General features: G+C 35.7%; 2 protein-coding genes across 5 annotated transcripts in view; one reads left to right on the top strand and one right to left on the bottom strand.

Moving 5' to 3' along the window:
- Ror (tyrosine-protein kinase transmembrane receptor Ror) overlaps positions 1-22,627 on the bottom strand; it is a 356,273-nt gene that overhangs the window by 204,716 nt on the left and 128,930 nt on the right. The window contains exon 1 of one of the 3 annotated variants that reach the window (XM_072015451.1): positions 469-487. The exons of the other annotated variants lie outside the window; for them this stretch is intronic. The gene's annotated coding sequence lies outside the window, so the exon portion shown is untranslated. Of the gene's footprint in view, positions 1-468; positions 488-22,627 lie in introns of those variants that run through there. 3 annotated transcript variants of the gene reach the window in all.
- The window catches only part of LOC139993586 (uncharacterized), a 59,827-nt gene continuing 42,205 nt past the window's right edge, over positions 5,006-22,627 (top strand). Inside the window, exons 1-2 of one of the 2 annotated variants that reach the window (XM_072015460.1) lie at positions 5,006-5,756; positions 17,565-17,719. The gene's annotated coding sequence lies outside the window, so the exon portion shown is untranslated. The remainder of the gene's footprint in view (positions 5,757-17,564; positions 17,720-22,627) is intronic. The other variant, XM_072015459.1, reaches the window with a different exon arrangement.

The raw sequence follows: 22,627 nt of genomic DNA, 5'->3' as shown, positions 1-22,627 counted from the left end.
TGATCGGGTTTCGATTAGTTTGTCATGTTTTGTTCCGACGTTTCGTGAACATTCCAGTGCACTTACTCAGAGTACACTAGAAAATATATTTTTCCTCCGAAAAAGAAAATACTACGAAAATAAAAAAAGAAGACTGATATTTGTAGGTCTTCCCTGGGGAAGTCAATTGAAGCGAAGAAGCGACGTTCACGAGAGTTTGGAACAAAGCGCAATGTATTAAAAATGGGAGGAGTAACCACGAGTACCTCGCCTAATTATCATGAAACTTTAAAACCTAATACTTCGTTTCACTTTCGCTTTTCCGCTTTGACTTGTCCTCTACGCTCACTTCCCAAACACTTTCCCCAACACCCACCCATAACACATTCGAATCCCTATCTGTTCCTCTATCTCTTCGTCCCTGAGGAATCGGACTGCGCGGAGACCGGAATAATGAAGCTCTTCACGGTTCTACTATGCGGCACTTACTCGTCGACAGTCCAATTTATAATAGACTGGAACAGTGGAACACGGTGTGGATTTAACTTGTAAATGTAGGCCACCCAGTGACATGTGGACCCGCGTCCGGATCACGACTGTCCGTTTCTCCTGAACGTCGTCCAAACTTTTCTTTTGGACCACCGGATGATTAACCCGGAGGCGAGGGATCGTGAATGATGGACGAAGCAGCTGCGTTCAGATTTGACATATTTATTCTTGAAACTTGTACGTATATTTACGGTAATAGATCTGATTCGCACCGTTGAAATTAGGAGTTGTTAGAAGCAGACGGTTTGAGTCAGTTCGAAAGTGTTTGCTAGCTGCCTTCGTTTTGAAGTTTGGTGATGCATATTTGGAGAATTGGATGGTTTGAAAGTGGTGAAGATTGGGAAATTGGCGAAGGATTAAGGTAATTATCGCTTGGATCGAATGATTCTTATGATGGTTTCATGAGCGAGATTTATTAAGATTTATGCTAATTGTGAAATGAAATAAATACGTATTTTACGATGAAAGATTTCCTGTATCTCTATTTTATATTTATTCAATGAAATGTGTCTTCCTTTACGCCAGGGATAAGTCATAGTTTGAAGATTCTGATAAACGAAGCATATTAATTATATTTATATATTGTTATATATATATCGATATAATAGAGAATATTGATAAAAAAATATAGAAGAAAATGTTTTTAATCTTACAAAATTGCATGTGATATTGTTACACGTAACTTGCATTTGTTAGTAGGTTTCGGTACTAGGATTCAAGTACAATATCCTCCGTCATTATTTTCCATTCTTATTTGCCTTATATAACTAAAACTAAAATTCTTCCAAATATTAAATTACTCTTCTGAGAGATCATTTATTTTCTGAAAAGTGGAGTGCAATATATTTTGATTCTAATTTAACTCAAAAGTTATTTAAAATAACAGGAAGGAGTGCCAAAATAATCTCGAATCTACGTTAACACCTAGATCATAAACTCAGACAAACGATCTTTAATCCTCCATTAGAGATCACAATTATATTCACTTATTTCTAATCTTAATTTGTATTTTTCATCCACTTGATAATAAATAAAACCGATAATTTATATCGTGTAAGATATAAAATAAAAAATAAAATAAAATTTCTGCATCCTAAGTTAAGCTGTCATTAATGATCCAACAGCATCGATTGAGAATTGATTTGAATCTTTCAGCAAAATTCGATACGCAAGCAGAGGATTTTATGTCTTTAGTATATTACTTTTTTTCGCATCACAACAATATATTGAAAATGTATTATGCGATACACAACGTGAAAACATAAATTTAAATTTAAATCTTTGATCTGTAATGAGAACATAATTTTGAGCCAAATTGGAGGCCCGATATATACTATACATTTCCTTTTGCATTCTACTAACGTATTTTCTTTGATGGTTGGGCGTGAAACTCGCGTTGCCACTGTCCAATTTTCATTCATAGCCTCGATCAACGTTCCCGCGTGATTGTAATCATTAGGAATCCTCCGCGTCGCATGTTTATGGATCAACCCTGGCGGAGCATACGAGCAACGCATCAGAACGGACTTGTCCACACCGGTCATTCATAAGTTTATGGCGCGTGAAATGTGCCACAGGAATTTACATACCACGCTCACCGTTCCGCGTATCTTCTACCCGGAACTTAAACGCCGTAACCGCAACACCCTCCGCTGGCACATTGATCACTAGTTACAAACAATACCGTATAATTGTCACGGTGATCGTTGTTCGCCGAATTACACGGATTATTAGCCGATCCTGAATGCGAAATCTGATCAACCCTTTTGCTTCCCGTGTGCAACAATAATGTATTGTTAGAAATATTATGAAAGAAATAGGAGGAGGGAAAGTTATATTTAAAAAATTATTTTTTCTTGATACATCTAATCTCATACTGAAGTTTAAATTAAAAATGCATACACAAATTGCCGATCCTTTAACACTATACAAAAAAGAAATTCTCACGATCACGAAATCACACAAAGTCGTATCTTCCATTCAATTCCAACGTATTCATTTACTTTAGACTCTCGTAACTTACAAAATAATTTTTAATTTTTACAGAGATAGCGAGATTTAAATTGAAAGTTTAATTACACGTCGCTAACACCTCTGACGTATTCAAAGAAGAAACGTAAATCATCAAGAAATTAAAACTAGACCTGAACTAAAATCAACATGTTCAACCCTATACATTCCACCCACGAAAAGAAAACACATTCTTCACCTAGTTTAAACTTGTCCAATTACTTCAGATTCCCTTAGCTCACGAAAGAATCAATATACAAACAACATCGACAAACAGCATTAATCAAGCCAATTGCCTGAATTCATTCATCCTATCCATCATTATAACTACTTTCTCTTCTCCGCTAACTTTTTTACCTCCTCTTCACAGACCTAATGCTTGTTATAGACGGTAGAAGCGAAATGCATAGTTAGGCCTATCTGATAAAATTATTAGTCTGATAAAATCGATCAGAAGTTAAAACATTTTTATAGACTAATTAAAGAGTTGGGATCTAAACAATTATATGTTATTCTACTTTCAATATTTTGTTAAATATATTTTTGCACATGATATGCATTGTGTGCATCTTTTCATCTTTAAATTTCCCATAAATGTAAAAAATCCGCAATCTGATTATAATTTAATTGAACAGAACGTAGACTATTAGTTACAAAAACATGAAAATACAGTCAAATTGTAAATACCTTTGGAAAGCAGCAGCTTATTGTACCTACATGATTCAGTTGAGATAAGATCTCGCATGTTGCTCAGACCGCACAGGGTTAACGATTTATTTGACAACCGCGCTATATCATTTGCACTATTTGTAAGTATATCTGAAGACCCTCGGAAGGCCACTTAAGAAAACCGATCCACCGTGTGATCAGCAACATCGCCGCTTTCCTGTATTTTTCCGAACAGCACGTGTGACGATCCAACAAGCACATAGGACTTACAGTGTCAGAGTATTATAAAACATATTCTTTTGTGTAATACTATAATATTGACAGAAATATACTGATATAAATATTTGTTAGGGGAATATAAAAATATGTATATTTCCATTATGGATATCTGTGAGAAGCAATTAATATGAATAATCGATTAGGATAAAATTTCGAACGCTGTTCAGGGCGCAAAGGCTTAAGGTTTTATCTTACTATATCGGTTGCACTAAGTATACTTGAAGACTTATGGAAGGCCACTTAGGAAAACCGATCCATCGACCCCGTAACCGATCCACGACTGTGATCCAGCGATCCTCCACCTGGTAGGGCGGAACTCGCGTGCGTGTTAGCGGTAAGAAGCGTGCGGAAGAGAGCGAGAGACTCGCCTCGCGGCCGTTCCTCGTTTCTGGGGTAATTTTAGATCGGCAAGATAGCGTGGTACGCGTTACTAATGCCTGTATGTGTGTACACATACATTACGATAGAAGGTGTGCGCGCGAATGTGTTAGGTGTTGGAGAGAAGGGTACCGGAAAGAGAAAGAGAAAAACAGCAAATGGGGTGGGGAGGAATAACAGAACGTGGAGGGGTAAAAAAGGCGGCGGAGAAAATCGGGATACAGCAACGTTGAACCGTGTTTACGAAAGAGAAAACGAAACGAACGGAGAAGGGGCTAAAAATGGAAAAGGAGGGAAAATTGGTGATCCAAAGTGAGGAACAAGGCTAAGAATCGAAGCAGAAGATCAGGGTGATGATAGTGATGGGACTAAATTCGATTGCCACTGGGAGGACACCTCGTGACTATCGCCGAGACCTAGATTCGTGAGTTTAGAATGACTTGGAACGCGGTAGTTGGATGTTCTTGTGGTTCTTTTGTGGTGATTTAGTGATTGCATTTTTTTTGGAGGTGAGGCGTTTTGTGGGTGTCTCAGTGGAGGGTTGGATTTCTGAATTCATCGAAAGCGAGAGATTTTTATCTGTTCCACGGTGCGATGATGTTATTATTTAGAAGATAATTAATGAAAGGAGATTTTTCCAATCTTTCGCAGTGTAGTAAAGTTACGAGCTACCTCGAATGAACTACTTGCGGATAGAGAATAATTAATAACCAACGTAAAAATTAGTTGTATTTCTGATATTAGATATAATAAAATGCGTACTTTCAGCTGGTTGTAGTTAATAAACCTAGACAATGGACGGTTATGCATTTACAATGTGTCAAGTGTGAATACGGAAAATGCATGAATTTGTAATATCGAAGTTAAAATGCACGTTACAATATTTATTAATTAAAATGCAAGCTCTACTTTTTTACAGTATTAATAAAAATATGAATATATACGTATAAGCTGTAAGGTTTATAGTTTATAGTACTATCATGACGTTTCATTGAAGTCTGTCGAATGATACGATTAATCTTAGTACTATCTATAATCTTAGCGTTAAAACGATAATACCTAATTATAAGGATACTTTTAACAAAAGAGAAGCGCAATTATATAGAGCACAATTAAACAACTAATACAGAGGCAGAAATGTGTTTTTCGGTATGTGCAAGTTTAGGGTTGATACAATTTTAATGAAATACAGCACCTGTCCGAAGACTTTCAAACAGAGATATGTTTCAAAAACTCCATCATTCTGATTTTTATGTCATTTATCGAGTATTGCGTTTTCTAAAGTGCCAATATCATAACTTTTGTTTCATTTGGTGCTTTACATCTGACAAAAATTTCAAAATCACGAAAACTCCACTTCAACCTCCGTGCAACCTTCTATTCTCGCTCGAGCCAAATGAAATCACCTCAAACCCATTACTACCAACAAAGACAGCGATAAATTAGCACAAGACAAAGAAAGACCGTTAAACTGGTGCGAAAGAGAGGGAGTACTAAGAAGAACGTTCGAGAGGTGGTAGAGCCGAGCTTGGGAGCGAAACAGAGAGAGTGAGCGAACGAGCGAAAGAGAGAGAGAGAAAGAGAAACATAAAAAGAGCGAGAGAGAAGAGGCAAGAGGCCACGAGTCCGGGAGTGAGTGGTCTACTCGAACGCAGTTATGCCGACCGGCTCAAACCGGGTGCCGCCAAATCGAACCCCGGTTCGAATTCCGCACGGCCGTGGCCGCGAGAAGGAAACGCAAGGGAAGCAGGAAGAACAAGAAGAAACAGACGACGAAGACGGAAAAGGGGAAAAAAGACGAAGCAACGAGTTAGAAGAAGGTGGTCGAGAAAGGGTGGTGCGTCGGTGAGAGAGAAACAAGAGAAGTAAGGAACAGAGGGGCAAAAAGAGAGGTACGTCGCGTGAAGAAGCTTCCTGCCTTCCTGTGTACCGGTGTAGAAAAAACAAGGGTGGAAAAGGGAAGGGATAGCCGTGGGGGGGAAAATAGGGAAGGGATAGGGACGCGTTCGACGATGGAGCGACGGGTCGAGAGATAAAAAAGCGAGCAAAAAGGCGAGCAAGAAGGTTGGATAGCGTGCTCCTGGTCGTTAGTGAGGTGCAAGTAAAAGAAGGATGAAAAAGGCATTGTTGCTTCGAGCTGGACCACTCTCGTGTTTTTTGCCTCTTCTCTTTCTTCTTCTATCGTTCGTTCCTTCTTTTTCTATCCTTGTCTTCTTTGTTTCTTCTCTCTCTTTCAATTCTTTTTGTCCCCTTCCATGTCTTTCTTCCCTGTTTTTGCTCCTTTAGCGCCTTCTTTTTGTCGAGTCGAGTGAATGTGTGTCGCGTGTGACGCCCTCGTCTTGTCGCGTACCCCGAGGAGCTTGGCATTTTTTTCACGCGCTTTGGAACTCTAAACACGGTTAAAGCGACTGTCGTGTTTTTTGGAAGAAAAAAAGAGAAACGAAGGTTCGTGGTTTTCTATTCTTTCTTTTTTCATCGTGCGATTTAAAAGAGAGTTTGTGTGAGGAAGGAGGTTCTTAGAAAGGAATTGGATATTAAAGCGAGGAACTGGTGGTACCTTTTCGAAGGTGGAAAGCGTGGAGTAGGTTGTACCTTCGGGGTCGTGGATATTTTCTGCGGCGATGATTCAGAGACGGCCGGCGATCATATGGCTCGTATTTACGACGCGGAACGATCGAGATTCGACAGCGGGAGATTGACAAGCGGGACAGAGGGGACGACAGTGAGTGCGATGGTGTGATTTTTAACACCCCTGTGAAACGTTCATTTTATTTCTTTTTTTGTTAGGTGATTAGATTATTTTTGGACGAGTTTATGCTATGTGAATAGAGTGAATAGATGTATTCAAAGCAAGTGGATGTCTGTTTAGGTATCGCATATATTTCACAGTTATATATTCTATATTTTTATAATTTCTTATGGTCAATCCTTTGTATGGATTTGAGAAGAAAAAGTTATAATTCAGAATAATTTTTTATTTTAATCTGATATGTAATAATTTGGTACTGGCATCTAGATGCGTTAATAAAGTATGATAATACAGATATCAAAATGATATTAAAAAAGAATAGGCATATAGGTATATAACTTTCATGGTTACATGATGTTACAGAGAGTTAATTATCTCGGTCAAAGGATGTTTGAAAAAATTCATTAATTTATGGAAATAAGTATATTTGAAAGATGTTTCCAGATCAATAAGAGCTCGAAAGTATTTACTTAATTATTATTGAGAGAAATATGCGAAAGTCAAAATTGTACTGTGTCGTAATTAAACTACCAATAGAATGTATGCTTTTTCTCTATTTTTCTAACAAAAATTGTATCAATATTACAATTTACATTAATTTGCAATTTCTGATTTATTCATATATTTGTTCATTTGTATTCATTATTCTGACTTTCAATCCCTTTAAAAGGTTCTCTTTAATTTTTCGTTGAATAATATTTTTGAGTGAATCTATATTATTAAGAATAAATGTACTTTACTTAAAACATGTACATGTCTCTATTTAAATGTTACTTTATAATATTTTAACTGTATTGATTATTGGTACTAACTCATCATCGAAGAATATTTTGCAAGAACCAAAAATATTATGCAGTCACTGTACAGTATTAGCTTGCGCATATGAAATGCTTGATTTTTAACGAGTCATACTTTATTGAACCAGACGCTTCCTAAACCAGATGTGTTTATGCATATATACGGAAATTGAAAAATTTGAGTCATACATAAAACAGAAAATTCACGATTTTTACGGAACTTTAATAATAATAAACAAAGAACATATAAAAGTTCATAAAAATTGTATACAACAAAATCAGATATATAGAACATATAATAAAGATTAGTTTATCCTTATAGAACTTGATCTTGACGTGTCTTTAAAAGAAAATACGACAACACTATAATTTATATTTAAAAAAATCTTTCTATACTTTTTTACTTATTGCTACATTTATCTCGTCTGCATTTCTACTTTTGGAATCGATGATGATTTTTTACATTTTTGGAATAAAAAACAACGTAATTTCGAAGAAGTTGGGAGGAATTGTCGAGGCAATCGACAAAAATTCGCGACAAGAAAAATTTATTTCTGGACTGTCCGCGTGTCAGCTGTTCGACGATTGTCAGACATCGGTCGCTGAAAATTTTCACTGTTTTCTTTCCCGCCTATTAATACTCGCCTGTTTGGATTACGAATGGTGGTTTTAGGAATGCACATACATCTTCCCTTTCATTCACGAAGAATGTATCTTCGTTTGGGAATTTATTTTCACGGCGCGAGAACTCATCATGTTTTGCATTTTTCGTTTACGATTCTCTTTTTTGACATTACTTTATTTCTTTTTTGTAAGATATGCAAGAAAACCTTTGATTTGTTTTAAAGGCTTCACTGCCGTTTTGAAATTTTTTGACAGAGATACTGAAAAGATACCACGTTTAGACTACGATTATTTATTAAATAAACTAACCTTCTCTTTTTTTCCAACAAACTATATAACGAGTAAGTAAAATGGAACCATTTATATAAATTTTAACTGGACGTTTGCAATTTTTATTTCGTGTCATTTAAGGTATCAACAAAATATTTTTATGAACCGATTGATTCTTTGATAATTTTTCAGTACAATATTCGAAGTTTTGAGAAATAAAACAGTGCACTTACTTCAGTTGCGAGATAAGAAATAAGTAAAACAATGAAACTGTTTGTTTTTAAATCACTGAAATGTGTATATATTATCTACAAAGAAGCTATAAGTTATCCTCTTATTATCAACGTATACATGTTAGAAATATCTATTCTACTCATATCTTCACATCGTGAGACAGAACTACTTCCTAAACACAAGTCATACAACCGAGATAAATAAGCTAATCGAGTTTCTTCCCAATTACATCAAGAAACATTATCAAAAATTATTAAAATACTTATATATAGAATCTTCTAGAATCTAGAATCTAGATGGCGCAGGTATCCTATAAATATTTTCTTGTCAAATATACTACTCAATTACAGATAATTTTAATAAACTAAGCTGCTCCTATTAAGCTTAATTTAAACTTCCTAACAGGGAAAGACAAGTTAACTTGATATCTGGATTGCTAATCTCTTACAATCGTTTCCATTTAAATTCTACTTAGCAAGATTCAATCACTTCACTTGTCCACATTATTAACTATTAGTGTATAATTATTAGAATGCAGATCTCTATACAATTATACATCGTTAAATCATTATCATTAAATATTACAATAATAACTGTACTTTGGATATTTTATTTATTTCTGCATAATTTGTGCAGCTTTGAGTCAAGTTCAATTTTCCATAATAGCATGAATATCCGCAGTTTCATAGTTACTTATCGCTAAATTTCGTCAAAGAATATTGTAGAACCTGCCAAATAAAAATAAGGCACTCGAGAGTATTAAACTTCTCTATAAACATAAACTATTCGAAAGTAACTGGTTGTCGTAAAATGAAGAAGAAAAGCTAAAGTTGCAATTCCAAGATGGAATCATCTACCATCCTTAACGTCAACCCATAAACCTCCCTTATCTTCTACACCCTAAGAACAATAGAAGATCATCCTCGAAAAGGAAGAAACCCACTAACAAACTGAACGCGTATTTGTCAACCGTCCCGAGACTGAACCGCCATCAGGGGGATGATAACCGCGCCTCGAAGCGAAAAAATAGATTTTTTTTCAGTTAACCGCGTCACTGGCCTTTATTGCCACCCCTACTGCTCTTTTATTGCGTTGCAACGGCCTCGAAATGACTTTGCAGTTTCCGGCCAGTCGAAACACGACCCTTGAAATATAGAACGACGCGGGGGTGTGTGTTACCAGGGCCTCATTTTTCTGACGCAATTCCATGGCCCTCCGGTTTTTCCGTTTGTTCCACCCGCTACCGGGAAATTTCATTTTCCTTGTCAGCCATGTGAACCAAGAGAGCGAATGACACGGGACGAAGGGGGTTGGATCTCGTTGGGGTAGTTCGACGTGTGTTTTTGACAAGGCTAATTGGAGAGGTCGGACGGAGAAAGGGGATGGAAATTCCGGTGGCAGTGAATGGGACGGACTTTGAGACAGTTTAACCGTTGTTCTCTTCTCGTTTTCCCCTTTTTCGTGCGGCGCGGCGCGGTGCTAGCTTTTCGTTTATGTTTAGGAGTCCACTTTAGGAAATTGGGTTCCGAGTTTGGGTAAAATGTTTGGAAAGATGCCTTCAACGCGCTTGCCAGTTTGCATTTTCTCAAATTTTGAATAATAGAATTTTCAGGAAGGTTTCAAGAAAGTTGGATGATTAATGAGTATAAATAGTCATATGATATTTTTAGGAATGTAAGTCGTATTTGTACAAGGATATATACATTCTTCCACTAATTAGACAAAGAACAGTAAATTTAACGTACTACGTCATTTCTCTTTATCTTCACTGCGAAACAACGTGAAAAATGCCAATCATTAATTAAATCACAAATTTTCAAACACCGGAACTAATCAAATTTTTAACTTTTGTGCTTTTATTTCTAACACGTAAATTTGAAAAAAATCTACGTTACTAAAACTTGAAAACGAACAAAATGTTTGACTATTTTATGTCTTGGATATCGTGGTACAAATATGTAATCATTGACACGAAGGTTTCCAAAATTTGAAGATGTAAAAAATTGAAAGTAAAATTCATGGACTTGAAAATTATTTCGAATGAAATAATTAATAACATAAACAGAAATTTGTGAACAAATTGTCAAAGAAAACAGCGTGTTAGATCTCAAAACACAGAATGATGAATTTCTGTAATTCTTCTCTCGCGTATCAGAAAACGAGATATAATTTATTACTTGGAATCTGACTGGGTGGTCGACGCTCGATCTTCAGACATTCGAACGGCGCCGCGACGCTATTTCAGCGCGAACCGACAACTCGTTAAAAAAAAAAAAGAGACTCGTTTGTGGAGGATCGATCAAGTTTTCATCGCTATGCATTTAGCAGAAACGAGAGCGAACGTTGATCGCGAGTTTTTGATGAGAGCTTTATTACGTTTTTTTCTTTACACGCTAAAACCATTTCTTTTTTTTCTTTTTTTTTTTAATCCGTTGAAGAGCTTCTGACTGGCAAAGTAAAACAAAATACCGGTAAAGATAAACGTTCCATCAGATTCGAAGATGTTACATTCTTAGAAAATAAAATTCCAGAGTGAGGATGATTTTTTCCATTAGATATAGGATTTTGATTTATAGAATAGAATTCTTGCAGTGATATTCTAATATTACACGAAGTGTTGAAGAGATGAGTCCGTAATTGTAAAGACTTATGATACTTGCCAACAGATATAGGAAACTTAAGATCAAGTTTTTCGAGTGAGGTGTTGTACTTTTACGTATTTATGAGCAAGTTAAACACGTTTCGTGTCACAATATAAAATACAAATAAAGAAATTAGTCTGCGAGAGATTTAACAGAAAATATTATATCGCCATAAAAGATTATCGCTAATATCAATTAAGAATTATTGAAAGATACTTTTTGTTACAATTGAACTATATCACGTATTATAGACGATTAAATTAAAAATTCCATACATATAGAGTTATTGTACCTACACACCAAGGTCCATGAATTGAAACAAATGACGTAAGATATGGACAGGATTTGGACTGTAGTATTAAAGTGAGAAACACAAAGTATAAATGAGATAGATAGGTTCGTCAGCTGATTCATTGATATTGTCAATAATTTGAAAAATAAGCTTCAAACTTTCGTATTACATTTTTGTATATGAACTTCTTTCGTTCTTTTCATGTTTAGAACTCATTTTTTAAATATCTCCCACATATTTTGTAACACCCTGTATAAAATAATTCCAAACTTTTGCTAAGTAATCAAATACTAAAAGCCTTTAAAGTTCTAGGCTTTTATTTCATCCTAGGCTTCTCAATATCCTGTATATTATAATATTACATGTATTGAGTAAAACGTTCGAATACTGTTTTCTGTTAATTAAAAATGAAAGCTGAATATTTTTTGAAAGAAACTTTCACAAATTTTAAAGTAAAAGTATTTTACATATAAACCACTGTGTCTTACTTACGTACAGTACAGTTTACAAAAATCGTTGGCATACTTAGACGAACATTTTCTCAAACTTCCGGTGACGAAGGAAATTATAAATAGATTTAACTGAAATAAAAAAAAAACTGAAACTTGAAACATAAATATGAGCACATGCTGAAATCAATCTATAAAAAGCCTCACAAATAAGTACCAAATATATTCAACTAAAAACTTCTCATCATAAAAATTCAATTTCACACCATTAACCCTGCGTTGTCGAAATAGAAAATTAATTCGCCGTCTACTTTTCCACGTCCATCAAAGTGCAAACTTCCCAGTTCCTTTTCTTTCACATTCTTACCAGTCGGCCAACTTGAATTTCCTCCTCGGAGCAACTTCTGGCCGATAGGTCAAGAATCCTCCTACTCCCATTCCCAAACAGTCCACTGGGCCCATCAATTTCCTCAGTGACTCGTGAATCACGCGCATCCCCCAAAATACCATAGAATCGCCCCTTTTGCGCTTTGAAAAAATTTACCCTCTCATGATCGAGTACCCGATTTCACGTAGTTTCTTGATGGAGATAGGCTCAAGTAGGTCACAAATAGGTTCGATGATGGTCGGCTAGATTTTCAACTCTCTTTATTTTGAAAAAGAAGAAGTAAGTACCTAGAAGTTCAAGGTGTGTCGAGATACGTGCGTGTAAGCAAATTTTTAAGATCTACAATTACTGATTCTGAATTTATAAGTATCGAACCTGATCCCATCGCTATTTCTTGAATTCGATAGCACGGCAAAGGGACAGAGAGTTTGATTCACGAGGCAAGTCGTGGCAAGGGGTGTGAGTGTACGGTAACCCGCTTTCGAGGACAGAACGATAACCCAAGTTTAAATTGGAGGGTCGGCCACTTAAGATTCAGTTCCATAAACTGGAAAGTTCAGCCCCACTTTCCACGTGGGGCAAACGGGGGAGAGGAACCGTCGAGTCACCAGCGACGCTGCAATTAGACGAGTATTTTCGATCGAATTCAATTAGCCACGGCTTGAAATCGCGGGGACGAAGTTAGTTCGCCATGTCTAGCCGTCTCGCGGGTTCAAGTCGTGGGCGAAGCCGCGTCTCTCAAGGCCAGCCGCCGTGATTTATTTTATCGCGAGAGCGGAGCCATCGGATTTTCTCAATGGAGTTCCGGATCGTAGTTACGCTTCCTGTATCGTTTTTCGAGTTTCCGTTGCGGAAATTGTTCAGTACTGCTATATATATAACAATATTGTACGCAATATTTAAAAAGTTAACGCATTAGGTTGTCCGGAAAGTATGTTTCTTTCGCAAACGTGTTTTTTACAACAGTGCACCTCGATGCAAACGTGAAACCAAGTCTGTGAAATGTCGCGGTGTTTATCTCAACAGAACAAAATGGATCGTACGTAATTCGACAAAATAATATAAAACAAAAAACGTTGTGCGTCTATTATTTTCTTATAAAACGAAAGAAACTTTTCAGATAACCTAATAAAATCGAAACGAGACACCATGCATATCGACGAGACCTTTTCATATTTTATTCAACCTGAAGATGTTTTTTAACGTGACGTACAATTGGCTCGAACATGATCGAAAGAACGTAGCAAAGTTAAACGAATTTCCGAGCCACCCTCGATCAAGTCAAATAACTGTCTCGAAAAACCACTTTACACATTCCATCTACTTTGATTCGTCACCGAACCCAACCGATCCACCTTGAACCTCTTCAAACCACCCTAAACCACCCTATTACCAATTCTTCCAGCCATTGAAAATTCCAGCTACCCTCCTTCGATATCCCCTAAAAATCGTGCGACCGGCCACGGGTTCGGGTTGCAGCATCGGCGGTGCGCAAAGTCGGGGGGCAGCGAACCGCGATGAGGATCGAAAATGCTCGTGGAGGCAAAGTAGTATCCTGTGCGGCGAGCAAAGCCAGCTGGCGTTGCGCGACCGCATGTAAATCATCCGCAACAGGATCGGCCGGCCGAAACCACGTGTACGCGCACTTCTGCGCGCACTTACGCGGAACGACGCCGATGCACATGTTAACGTGACGCGGGTAAACGTCGGCAACACGTGTCGCGCGAGTAATCCATGGCTTGTCGTTACCTCGACCGTGTCGCGAGTGCACGCTTTCCGCGTGTAGCCAACGCGACACTCACGATTCACTGGCTCGTATCTCTACGCGGAGATGATGATTTTTCGATACTCTGATGCGACGTTGACGATATTATAACGCAATGATCGAACGGAGAATTTTGAAGAACCCGCAAGAATTGCAATATCAGCTGGATAGTTGCAGAGCACGAACGATTTTGTTATTACACTGCCACTTGAAAGTATGTGGACGCTTGTTTGCCTCGCAAAATGTAATTTAGTCACGAAATTACAAGTAAAAAGACCCAGAATGATTTTATCCTTTATTAGAGCCAACAGATGATATTATGATAGAATATAGCTTCATTTTAAAGATTAGTATAGTTAGTGTAATAAAGAAACTGACATTTGCATTTGAGCAATTCATTATTATTTGGTTGTAAAGCAATAGATAAGGTAAAGAAGATTCTTTCAAATTAACTGAGAGATTGTCATGATCAATTTAAAATCTGCTAACGCTTCGACGAATTTTTCTATTCATATTTGATCGAATAAAGAGCTTGTATTGGTGCATTCGATATTCGAAATATGCATTTATATATTTTGAATACAAATTTAATAGAAAAAAAGCGACAATTTACGTCAAAGTTTCGGTTATCGTAAAAATATCGTTCGCGTTAAAGGAATATAATATTATAAATGAGATTCGTATTAACCGATTTGATTCTAAAGGATTCCCAGAGATTTGAACTCCTCGAACTTTTAAATTCTTGAAATATTAGATCTTTTGAACATTTTGTATACTTCGAGTCTTCAAATTTATTGGATTCTTTACATTCGCCTTGGATTCATTGGATTATTTTGTTTCATTCAGTATCTTTTAATTCCTGGAATTTCTCGAATTTCTTATATTCAATGGATTCTGTCAATTCTCTGGATTTTTCGATCTTTCAATACATTCTATATTTTGGATCTTACAATTTCTTATATTCCTTGGATTCTCCGGATCTTTCGATTCCTTGGATTATTCTGATTCATTCAGTTTTTTGAATTCCTCGAGATCCTTGAATTCTTTGGAAAGTTAGAATGTTTTTTTTTACAAGGAGCTACATATGCTAATTTTGGGAATTTTAAGTTTGTCGAGCAACTGGATTACCATATCAGGATTCTAATAATAGTCTGAACATTGAAAAAGTGGTCAAAATCGTAATGACCTTATCGAACTGAGCTAAAATTTTGTAATCGTTTCGAACAGGGATGGTAGAAGTTGCGAACAAACTTGAAGGAAACTGGGAAGCGAAGTTTTCTCTAGAAAATGATGATCGTGCAATTTCATTCTGGCAGTTCATCTGCTTTACGTTCTCGACTCTATCGAACGTAACTCATGGTCATCGAAATGCGTATCGAAAATCGCTACCGGAAATCATTAAATTGCGCCACCACCAGGTGGCCATAGCATGTTTTGCGTCTGTAAAACGCTCCTGAATCGAACTCGTGTCGAATATAATCGTGATCCAATTTTTGTTCTTACAATAAACACTTTTGTTACATACGTCAATTATCCAGCTATTTTGGAATTGAAAAAGAATATATTACAAATGGAATTAATGGTGTTATGCGATGTAATTTGTACTGTACGTTTATGAGCTTGTATTTATATGATAAATGCTGAGGAATGATGTGGGATGGCCCACAAAAAAGGTTGTATATATTTATGAACTTGTTTATATGAAATTTTTTTATACCGCTATTGATTATTGGAATTAATAATTTGAAAGCTAGATACTCTTTTGTTAGGAAAATTCCATTGTAAATTCGACATCGTAATAAAAATCAAAATTAAGTAGAGTGTTGGTAGTTCTGCGTCTTGTTTAACGTAGCCAGTATTCCTGCAGTGTTCTGCGATTTTTCACTTGTGACTTCTTATTTACGAATCTAGCTGTGGTTTATTGCACAGTCGGGTTAACAAACTATCTAATTTTAAAATGGACGAAAATTTGAACTTTCAATCAGAATTACAAAGATCACAATTAGATTTCGCATTTTTACAAAATGGCTAATCGTTTATTTGAAATAGCTTGTTTACAACTCAAACTAATTAGAAACATTTTTACTATTAGAGGAACATTATTCGTTAAATTTGAAAAAGTTGTGATTTATAATAATATAAAAGACATTACGGTTTCAAAGAATTAAAAATCTCATGCACAACTTAAAGTTAATTAAAAAGAACTAAACTAAATAAATATTATCTCAAACAAGGTAAAAAAATAAAAATAAAAGTAAAGTATATCCTTTACTAATTTGAAAAGAACATTAAAAAATCGCTCATCATCTTGTAGAACTAAAATGTTTAAATGCCATATAAGGTCATTTTAGAAACATTAATTATTTAGACAAAACTAGACTACACACCTTGAATAGCAAAATCCTCCAAAAATTAAAATTATTCTTCATGAATCTCAAGTTTCGTCAAAAATTTATATGTACAACTGCCGACTAAATTCATCAACGAGTTTATCAAAAAAATTTACAAAGTTTGCGAACAACGCAAGAAAGGACACTCCTCTTCGTTAATCCTTCTCCGTCTTCTTGAAGGAACCTCGCCGTTGCTTTGATGAGTGTCACGCAAACGCACCTCGGCGCCTTAACGAGGTCTAAGTTTTTGCCCGACAGCGTGACAACTTTCCGAATCGAGTTGCCTGCGATTCGCTCCCGCTATTAAAATGCATCCGCGTTCAAATGAACGTGATTACGGCTAGGAATATTTCGTCGGAAGAGCCGTGAAACCGTGGAACTTCGTTTCCACCCCCGTAAACTTCCCCAAGTGGAATAGGGAAAAAATATAGAAGGAAAAATGAAGAAGGTAGTTTCAAACTTCCGTTGATTGTCATTTGAAAATTTTGTCGTCTGTTTTCCGCGTAATGGACATGCTGCTTCATTTGATACGATATTCATTTTACGATTCGGTATTAACTGACTGATATGTAGCGACGAAGAAAAATATTGATACAGATCTGATCATCTTATATTAAAATTTAGTGTGCATTTGTAAACACAAGGATACGATTCTTCTCATCAATTTCGCTTTTTCTAAAATAGACTCATTATTGTGAATAACTGTTGGAACGAATGGAAATTTATTTGACATAATGATTCCTATATCGATTCATATTTCACCTGCTGATTATTTTTCTGTTTTTATAACTACTTGTTTCAAGATGATTCTGGCATTGGTTCTTATATCGATTTTACAAGTAACACAAATTTAACGTCTTGTGAAAAATATTTCACTGTTATTTAATTCTTCTTATCTACTTTTATCGTATACCTGCGTAATAATAATAAATTATGACATAGAAAAAGTTTTATTTTACAAAAGAATTAAATAAGATTTATGGATTTATAAACGCAAATTAGTTTCTTTTAGATGTTGGGTAAAATTCAAGCAGAAAATATGGATAATTGGTTACCTTCTAATGCTGGAATATTATTTTCATGTTAGTTTTTGTTCACAGCACCCAATATAACGAACATTGAAGCCTCGAACAATTGGATAAACTTTGGTGAAGATTCTAACATAAAATTCCATGTGCGAGGGAGAGATTCTTGCAAACGTAAAAACAAAATCGTAAAAGTCAATGGTACCAATGTAGTGTATGAAAAATAGAAAGTAAGTATAAAGATAAATTACTATTTTATTAAAATTAAGAATTACAAGAAGCTAAATTATCTTGCAATTTATAACAATTCTATCTTTTCTAACAATAATTTCATTTTTAAATAACTGTTAGACAAATTTTCATAATTTCATTATTATGTGGTTATTATATTAAATCATAATGAAAGAGGAAAGAAAATAAGAATGGCAATGTTAATGCAAGAAGAACAGGATAAAGAAGGAAGAAAAATGAATAACATTCTATATCTGTACATCTCTTTCGTATTTAATTCTGCGAATTGAATTTTTATATTCCAATGCTGCTCTTATCTCAACAAACAAAGAGACTTTTAATCGAGAGTTTAACTTTAAAAGAAGAGTTTTAATTTGAAATTATAATTTGGAACAACAAATCACGCCTACTTAATAACACGTTTTTGTCGTATTTACCTGAATCTTGAAATATTTTTTAACTATTAGGAAAATACGATCAGATCGAAGATGATCTGGAAAAAACGCAGCTAGGTCAATACTAAAGTAATCATTTTCAAGAATTTGATTTCTGAATTTACATTTGGATAAAATTTCTCAGAAAGGGAGTTGTTTTTTTAAGCGAGGCAATAAAAGATCAGCACGAAACGAAGTTAAAAATAGAAATAACAAGAGACCGAAGTATTGAGAGTTATGTTGATAAAAATAAATACTAATTGAAACTGTGAACACAGGAAGATTCGTGAAAATAGGAAAACAAATTTTAATAATCGGCGACAGTAGAGTAACACCGTACCGGATCAGACACAGAGCAAACAAACATATCTACTTAAACATAGCCAGGCAAAGCATGGTTCTTTGAACAAATTAACCTCGCTTCCGCTGATGCAACAATAATCATCAGACTGCAAGGCGTTTGAAAATTCCTGTTTTTTCTTTTCTAATTACGGCATCCGAGGAAATTCAAAACAATTACAGAGGAAGCACTTGCCAGTGAATTGTTTATAAATCAATAGCGCCTGTACGTTGTCAAAGAATTTAGTAGATAAACTTTGTCCTTTAATAATTTACCTTTACTTCCTATCTATCTTCCTATCCTTCTTCCCCTCAAACTATTTCTTATTCTTCTAGACACCATTGTTCTTTCATATATATTTCAGGTTAATCGTGTGATTTAGTTTTTCATTACATTTCCATTTCACTTTTCCTCTCTTGATTTTTACTATCGCGGTGTTTATTATTTTTGTTCATTTTGGAACAATTTGGTTTTCTTCTTGAGCTTGAAATATTATTTTTCATACAATCTTTTAAAATTTCTTTATAAATTTCTGATAAATAAATCAATCTCATTGTTTTCATAAATAATAAAATGACTATTAAAGTAGCTTCTATAATTAACATTTGTCGTTCTATTTTGTAAAATGATTTTGATAACACCTTTTTGTTTGAATAATATTCGTATTCTGGTTCTAACTCCTGACTCATTATTGCTCATTCCTTTATTCTTACACGCGCATATCTGTTTGCGTCTCTTCTGTACCAGTGCCTCTTTTTTTTCGAAATCTTTGACTCTTAATCCTTCTTCATTTGATCTCCTTCTCTCTTAATCCGCGTGTACGTCTCTTTGAGCTCCCCTTTTCTAGGATTCCATGCCTTAATCTCTTTAGTTTCTGACCCCCGTCTCTCTAAGTTCTGGCTCCCTTCCATAGATGAAGAACACTTCTTCTAAATCCCTCTCTTTTAATTCTTGCCTATTTAGATCCTTCTCCATACTTCTCTCTGTCTCGAGTTCTCGTATCTTTTGATCCGCCTTTCTATAAGATCTCCTTTAATCTACCTTTCTATGTCTTTTGTTGACTTCTTCTCCTTTCAACCTTTAAAATCTGTTTTTACTAAAGCTCTCCTTTTTGCTTCCTATTTTTTTCACATTTGATCCTCATCATAGTAATTGTATCTGTTTGCTCTTGGTATTTGGCATTTGTTGGAATTCTATTTTCGAATCTGTGGTTTCTGAAGTTTCTACAAATTGTTGTCTAAAATATTTGCAATGTTTTTTTTTAACAATTTTCTTGCCATTTCTCCCTCTTCTTAGACTATTATTTTCGAGTATTCCTAATCTTCTTAAATCTTTCTTTTACAAACTTTTGAAACTTTCTGTTTTAATTTTTTTCTTCATTTTCATAGTATCATATTATTCTTGACGGATATTTTTCACTTTAAGCTACGCTCTGCGTCTTATTTCTTGAATTTTTCATTTCTCGTGTTTTTCATCTTTCAGATCTCTCCTCTTTAAAATCTCTTTTTTAGGCTTGCTTTCCTTTAGGTTTCTGTGACTTCATTTCACTTTCTTTTAACCTCCCTTTTTCTAGGCTTCCTCTCAACGTCCATTTTTCTTGATTCTCTTTTTTTCTCTCCGTTTGTTAAACCTCTCGCGCTTCTTCATTCAGTGTCGTTTCCTTTGCGTTGCTTTGTTTCGATTACCTCCCTTTTTTCTACCTTTCATCGTTTCAAAGTTTCTCCAACTACAATCTCTCTTTAAGATCATTTCTTCATTTCCTGGCATTTCTTTCAGCTATTCCTTTCTAATTAAGTTTCAGGATATACATGTCTCGTTTCTACTTTTCTTCCAATATCTCAATACCTTTGTGCGCTTTTGCGATCCTTCCTTCCACGTGACTTCTTCATTTTATACCTTATTCTTAATTTTCTATTGTCCTGAAAATTAGCCTTTCTGATTTAACTAATTCTTATTTTTCACGTCTCCTTTCTATTCCATTTAAAAATCTCATTGTTCTTATAATTCTCCTTTCATTGTCATTTCTACTATTCTACCATTTCTGTTTCGTTTTATTTCATCTTACTGTTATAATTTATTTTTCATACTGCCATCGTTTCTTTCTTTCGTGTTCATCAGTTTCCTATCAATCCTAGCCAATCTCTTCTACGTTTATCATTTTTTTATTTCTTCCACATTCTCTAAATTTTCATTGCTTTAGTATCGATAAATAATCAATTAATTATTCTTTTGCCTTTAAACACTCTCCTCTTCCTTCTTTTTATCCTCTGTCCAACTTTTGTCTATTTTCTTTCATTTCAACCACTTCTTTCATTCGCATTGCCCTACCCCTTTCTTCTCTGTTATTTCTTAATGTCTGACTTCCTTTGAATTAATTATTCCTCTGGCTTCAAATCTTTTCCTTTATTCGTTATTCTTATTTCTATTACTATATCTTCCATGCACTAAGAACGTCTTTTTTTTTAAGCTACATGCCCAGTTTCCTCATTTCCAATCTCCCGCTACTTTTCATTCATCTCTAGCCCTCGTATTATCGATTACTCGTCTATTTCTCAATCGTTTAATCATAGCAAATCCCTACTATGTGTTTAAATCATTCCACCCGTCTAGCACTAGATAATAATATCTCTTGCTTCCATAGCTCCTATTTTCTTACTTCCTTAATTTAATCCTGCAGCAGCTTTCATTCATAATAATCCATAATCGCTGGTATCATCAATCGCTTTTCTATCCCTTCCTTTCCCCACTTCTCTATTCATCCATCCCTTTTCTCAGCACTAACTATTCTCCTCATTCTCAAATCTATTTTCTTCTATTCTATTCTAATCTATTTCCTTCTTCTGGTTTCTATCCCTTTTTTGTATTACAATTTGTCCCTATCTCTCTTCTCTATCCTATCCGTTCCTCCAGCTTTGAAACTTCCCCTACGCCCTACACCCCTCTCACGCTTCTTTCCTAAATCTCTCCTCCCCCTCCCCGTTTCTGAATCCTCCACGGAAAAGTAACGCAGCAGCCCACAAACGAGTGACACGACGATATGCACCTGTGCTTTCATGCTGTCTGCCTTTCGCGGCAGTCTCTCCCAGGCCTCTTGCTCTTTGATGTCACGTCGTCAGACTCCGTGTACTGTACACAGAGAGCACAGCCGCCGCCGTAGGAGAGGGAAAGAGCTATAGCCAAAAACGGTCTTCAAAGCATAGATTTATGTTCTACCTCGGCTTTCCGCCGAGAATGTTTTCCTATTCCATGTATATCTGCAGCGGGAAGCGCGAGTGCCGCGCCTTTAAGGCCGAATCGGCCCGCCGACGAACGCTTTAATCGACTATCCCTCGGGACAGCTCGCCAGGGAACGCTTGAAACCAAGATGAAGCTGCGGTCGACCTGGATTTTCGACCCAGCAAATTTTTCAAGCTGCTTCCCTCCCATTTTCTCTTCCGTGAATAATTCATTTTCGTGCTATTTCGCTGCTTTTTTCCCTGGAAAGGCTTCAATTTCATAGCATACGAGAGCCCTTTGAACACACGTTTATTCGATTTGTCTTCAGCGGTGTTTTCCACGTCTCGGCATCGCGTTTGGTCAGCTATTTGTGCCGGTCTTCTTTTTTCGGCTTTTGTTTTTCTACTTGGCTGATTTTCGTTTCGCTGAAATGCTATTTACAGCGAGCTTTTTCAATCAAATTTCTTTAACCCTTTCGCTAATACGGCCGGCCATAGTCGCTGTGCGTAAGATGCCGCGTATTGTACATACGACGAGTATTGTATCAGGTTGTCCGAAAAGTGTCTTTCCTACGAAAACGTGTTTTTTACAACACTGCACCTTCGTAGAAACGTGAAACCAAGTCTGTGAAATGTCGCGGTGTTTGTCTCAACAGAACAAAATCGATCGTACGTAATTCGACAAAATAATGTAAAACAAAAAACGTTATGCGTTTATTATTTCCTCATGAAAGGAAAGAAACTTTTCAAACAACCTAATACATCCCCAAGCCTTTTATTAACAATAAAATGGTGTGACAAGAGGGCAGTGTATATCTTTCCACAATGAAGAATTTGTTCACACGAAACGTCATCATCGTACGCAAAAAATGATTTAAAAATCGAAGTGTGTTGTCGATTATAATCGATTGATGGGAA

Source organism: Bombus fervidus, chromosome 13, assembly GCF_041682495.2.
Source record: "Bombus fervidus isolate BK054 chromosome 13, iyBomFerv1, whole genome shotgun sequence".
Classification (NCBI taxonomy): Eukaryota; Metazoa; Arthropoda; class Insecta; order Hymenoptera; family Apidae; genus Bombus; species Bombus fervidus.
This window is presented reverse-complemented; position numbering and strand designations above follow the sequence as displayed.